General features: G+C 46.0%; 1 long non-coding RNA gene across 1 annotated transcript; it reads left to right on the top strand.

Annotated features, from left to right (window-relative positions):
- Positions 1–4588: 4588 nt before the first annotated feature.
- Positions 4589–5025, top strand: LOC122929014. Its single transcript, XR_006387947.1, has 3 exons — positions 4589–4648; positions 4739–4832; positions 4969–5025. It is a non-coding gene; the product is annotated as an uncharacterized LOC122929014 (long non-coding RNA).
- The last annotated feature ends 854 nt before the right edge of the window (positions 5026–5879 follow it).

Here is a 5879-nt window from a genome sequence, read left to right as displayed (position 1 = left end):
CCCTATCCGACACCACATCAGAGCTAATGCCATGTAATTTCACAATGTTATTAATAAACACTTGTGCGAGAGTTTTGGCATTAGGCAAAGCTGATAAAGGTATAAAATGCGCCATCTTACTGAAATGATCCACCACCAGCAAAATCACCATCTTCCCAGAAGAACTAGGAAGATCAGTAATAAATTCCATGGACAAATGGTCCAAGGACTGGATGGACAAAGGAAGAAGAGATCCTGAAGGCCGAGTATGAGACACCTTGGCACGTGCACAGGTCTCACAAGCTGCCACATAGCCCTCCACACTTTTACGTAACCCTGGCCACCAGAATCTCTGGGAAATAAGATCCACTGTGGATCTACTCCAAGGGTGTCCCGCAAGGACGGTGTCATGATGTTCCTTGAACACTTTGCACCGAAGCCAGAAGGAACAAATAACCTCCCTGGGGGACAGGAATCAGGTGCCTCACCTTGAGCATCCAACACCTCAGCCTCAAGTTCAGGATACAGAGCTGAGACCACAATCCCATCAGCAAAAATCGGTGCAGGATCCTCTGAATCCCGCCCCCCCCCCCCCCCCCCCGGAAGCTACGCGACAAAGCATCCTGCCTTGACGTTTTTGACCCCAGGGCGATAAGTGACCACAAAATTAAATCTGGTAAAAAACCATCTGGCCTGCCTTGGATTAAGACGCTTTGCCGATTGCAGGTAAGCCAGATTCTTATGATCAGTATTTACAGTAATGGGATGGATCGCTCCTTCCAACCAATGGCGCCATTCTTCAAAAGCCAATTTAATGGCCAGCAACTATCTATTCCCAACGTCATAATTTCTTTCAGCAGAAGAGAGTTTTTTAGAAAAGAAAGCACAAGGGCGCCATTTGCCAGGAGAGGGACCCTGCGACAAAACTGCTCAGACGCCCACTTCTGAACTGTCCACCTCCACAATGAAAGGTTAAGACACATCAGGTTGCACCAGAATGGGAGCCGCAGCGAAACACTTCTTTATAGTAGAAAAGGCATGCAAGGCCTCATCAGACCAGACTGAGAAATCAACACCTTTCTTGGTCATATCGGTCAAAGGTTTAACAACAGTAGAATAATTCAGGATACATTTTCTGTAGTAATTGGTAAGCCCCAAAAACCACATCAGCACTTTCAGATTTTCAGGTCGATCCCAGTCCAATACCGTACGGACCTTTTCGAGATCCTTACAAAAACCTGAGGAAGAAAGCAGGTAACCCATGAACTGCAGCTCCTGGAATGCCAACACACATTTTTCCAACTTAGCATATAACTTATTCTCCCGGAGGATCAATAATAGTTGTCTTAAATGATCCTGATGAGTCTCCATATCGGGCGAGTAAAGTAGTATGTCATCGAGGTATATAGCAACAAATCTCCCCACCAAGTGATAAAAAAAAGTCATTAATAAAGTGCTGAAAGACTGCCGGAGCATTCGTCAACCCAAAAGGCATTACCAAGTTCTCGAAGTGACCCTCAGGTGTATTAAATGCCGTCTTCCATTCGTCCCCTTCCCTGATTCTTATCAGATTTTAAGCCCCTTTTAAATCCAACTTGGAGAACACCTTGGCTCCGACAATCTGATTAAACAAGTCTGGAATCAAGGGAAGGAGGTACGTATCATGAACAGTGATAAGATTGAGCTCACGAAAGTCTATACATGGTCTAAGGGTCCCATCTTTTTTTTTAACGAAAAAGAAGCCTGCGGCCACTGCGGTGACTTAGAAGGTCTTATATGTCCTTTTTTCACACTCTCGGCAATATACTCTCGCATAGCTACTCTTTCGGGTTGAGAAAGATTATACAGCCGAGACTTTGGCAATTTAGCTCCGGGAATCAGGTTGACCGGACAATAATACTCTCGTGAGGGGGTAACACCTGATCTCCACCCTCAGAGAATACGTCAGCAAAATTAGAAAGAAAGGGGGGTAACATCTTAGTGCAGTGGTGGCAAACCTCTTTGTAGGCACCTGCACCCTGGAAAAAGTCTATGATGTACCAATTTGCCTTAGACTTTTCCTGCCATTCATCAGCGCAGGGCGCACTATGAACAGCACAGAGAGCGCACTGAATGTAGGCAGGCTATTATAGCTAAATGATAAAGTACATGGAAGATATACTATATTGGTATTCAGGTTAACTTGCCGTGTTTGCACTTTGCGATAAATAAGTGGGTTATGGGTTGGCACTCAGTCTTTAAAACGTTCACTATCTTAGTGGATACCACAGAAAGTGATGCGTCAAGACAGTTGTCAATACAGAAATTACTCTTGTTTGCCAATCTATGGTAGGATTATGTCTGGTCAACCATGGTAAACCCAGCACTAGGGGAGCAGGCAGACCCTTCAGAAAAAAAACAAGAAATAGACTCAAAATGGGAATCACCCACCCTCAAATAAATATCATGCACCATATGAGTCAGACACTTTTGTGATAGGGGGGCGGAATCAATAGCAAACACAGATATCACCTTGCTTAATGCGCTAGTTTTAAAACCATGATTCTGAACGAACTGATAATCCACAAGGTTCACCCCTGCCCCACTGTCAATAAATAATTCCAAATCAATATTTTCTGAATCTAGCGCCACCATGGCAAACAGAAGAAATCGGGTACTACAGGCAAACAACAAAAATACCTTCTCTGGTCTCTGGTTCTCTACCCACACTGCCAAGAGTAACAGAGCTAGATCCCTTAGTTACAACCCTTTTTCACCCTGAGGTTTAATATAAGGACATACATTAACAAAATGTCCTTCTTTACCACAAAAGAAACAAATTCTTCCAAGGACCTTGAGTTTCCTATTATCAGGGAAAGAAGAGATCTGTCCCAATTGCATAGTTTCATCACCTGACACAAACTCTGATGTCTCTGAACCCCTAGGAACAGAAGAGGCAGTCTCTCCATATGATAATGCATCCCGAGTGAAGGGAACCTTGCACCTCTCTCTCAGGCCTCTATCAATCAGAATGGCCAGGGACATAGCCGCCTCCAACGAATCAGGGTTTTCGTGGAATGCCATGGCGTCTTTTAGTCCCACAGACAACCCTTGACAGAGTGGAGTGCTGGATCATTCCACTCCGAATCAGTCTCCCATCTCCTAAACTCGGAGCAGTATGACTTTGCAGAACGTTATCCCTGGCTCAAGCTACGCAGCTTAGATTCGGCCAAAGAAACTCGATCTGGATCATAATAAATCAGGCCCAGGGCTCTGAAAAATTAATCCACCGATCGGAGGGACTGAGAGCCGATCGGTAGATAAAAAGCCCATGACTGAGCATCACCTTTTAGCAGAGACATAATAATCCCCACTCTTTGATTTTTGTTCCCCGAAAAGAACGGACGCAGACAAAAATACAAAATTATCACTCCCTCCAGAAAACCTATCTGGGAGGGCAACTTTAGGTTCAAGGCTAACCTGGTTCCCACTGACCGAACCAGATGCCAGACAATTCTGAAACTGAGCAACAGATTCACGGAGGTCAGCTACCTCTAACGATAATCCCTGCATGCGAACCACCAGTGCATCAACAGTATCCATATCTGCACACAGCAAGGAAAATAATGACAGTGTTGGCAGTTGATAATGTCACAGGGTAATGTGGATAACAGGTACACCAGATAAACAGACAGCATAGGATAACAGTCTAGGCCTAGAAGCTAGTGAGGGAGAGAAGGTTACCTCCTAGCAATTCCTGAGCGCAAACGAGTGCTAACCAGCAAACGAGCCGAACCTGTGGAGAGGTGGGATCCCGCCCACAACAACAAACTGAAAGGAAACACCAAGAACCTGTCAGATAGACTCCCGTGCAGCAAGTCTATCTGATCTCCTCAGATCTCTCACAGGGCCGGCAGTGACACCTTCCAAAGGACGGAGAAGCTGAAGATCGGCCACCAGTATGGTCAGTGATGGGTGAGGTGGAGCCATGAGGAGGGAAGTAGGCAGGTTGTCCCCAGGAGATGGCGGCAGTGTGGCCTGGAGGGAGGATTTCTACCACTAGTCTGACATCTGGATGATACAAGAAAAAAGAGGCCTCCACTACATCTAGAGGAAAGAAGGCTTCTCCACAACATAGAGGAGGAGGCTTTACTGTAAGAGCAGGGGGACTATGGAGCTCTCTGCCAGAGGGAGGGGGGATGGGGACTTCTCTAGAAGTCCAGAAGGGGCTGGAGGGGAAGAATATTCCAGCTTCTAGGGACTAGATTACTGGAGATGGGGCCATGATCCCGGGAGGGATTCTGAGGGGAGATCTGGAGTCAGTGTCTCTCTCCATCCACAGGATTATACCCTAGTGAAGAAGACATCGGGGAGGACTCCCATCATCCATGAGTCAAGAGGGTGGACCCCCATCACAGAGCAGATACATGAGCAGAAGATCCTAGAACTCACCCACAAGATGATGGAGCTGCTGACTGGAGAGGTGACACTGCTGGGAAAACTGGGAGATTCTCCAGTAACAGCACTGGAGGGGTCTGGGTGATGACGGTGTTATTGTGTTGTCAGGTTCCTGTAAGGTGTCAGGATGTGGCAGTGTATTTCTCCATGGAGGAGTGGGAGTATATAGAAGGACAGGAGGAACTGTACGAGGACGCCATGATGGAGGAGCTCAGGCCTCTGACATCAGCAGGTAAGAGGAGACATTCCTGATGATAGATCAACCATGGATACTACTCCCATCATCTCAAATATAATATAGTCTGTGTATTATCTCCTATAGGTTCTGACTCCAGGAGGATAAATCCCCCCGAGAGATGTCCCCGTCCTCTGTATTCCAGGACTGTCCAGAGGAGAAGCTCCCAGAGGACCATCAGGTAGATGGAGCTGAGCCCTATACACATCTATATAAGGGGATCCTGCAGTCATAGAGGGGTCATAGATGGTGGGGGTCTCTTATGTGGATCTGTTAGATTTCCCACCTGTCTGCTGTATTGTCCTGAATTGTTACAGATGACAAATCAGGGGGAAGATGTGACTGATATTAAAGTGGAGGATGAAGAAGAGCGGATGATGGGCGATCCCCCGTGTAAGAGTGAGGTGGAGGAGGACATTCCAGTCCATGTGACCACAGGTATGGAATAATAATGGAGGAAGGGAATTGGGAGGTTTCTTCAGGTGAGGCTCCACCTTAGAGCTGCTGTAATTTAGCACTCCGGGCAGTGACCCCCTGTATTTGCAGGATCGAAGGGAGTTGTGACTGCACATAGACATCCTCTTCAGGATCTTCTCTCCATCCTTTCATCCTCGGAATAAATCAGCCATGTTTTTTTTGTTTTTATCATGGACTACTCCTTTAATGTCATTACTTTTCCATAAGTTGGAAATACTCCATTACTTAAGATGTCAGAGGCCAGGATGGACACTTGGCTTAACATCAGGTTTTGGGGGCTCCGGCTGTGATGAAAGCTGCAGTATAACCAATATAATCCTGCAGATACTCGGGGTTCCTGCAGTCACATCGCCCTGTGCAGATTATTGTGTAAAAGATAAAAATCCTATAGAAATGTGGAGTCGTCAGTCATCAAATGGCCCAGAGAATACTGTTATCCGGTCAGTTATACAGCGCCGTGAATGTCGGGGAACCAAAACCCAGAAACGATCGGGGAATTACTGATTTCTTCCGTCTGTTTCCCAGAGAAATACTTTCATAAAAATTATATGATTTGTTGGAACTTAACCCCCTCAGCCCCGCTAGCTGAAACCCCCTTCATGATCAGAGCACTTTTTACACTTCTGCACTACACTACTTTCACCGTTTATCGCTCGGTCATGCAACTTACCACCCAAATGAATTTTACCTCCTTTTCTTCTCACTAATAGAGCTTTCATTTGGTGGTATTTCATTGCTGCTGACATTTTAA

Source organism: Bufo gargarizans, chromosome 2 (assembly GCF_014858855.1).
Source record: "Bufo gargarizans isolate SCDJY-AF-19 chromosome 2, ASM1485885v1, whole genome shotgun sequence".
In the NCBI taxonomy this organism is placed as follows: Eukaryota; Metazoa; Chordata; class Amphibia; order Anura; family Bufonidae; genus Bufo; species Bufo gargarizans.
The sequence above is the reverse complement of the archived record's forward strand: the minus strand, read 5'-3'. Positions and strand labels throughout refer to the sequence as shown.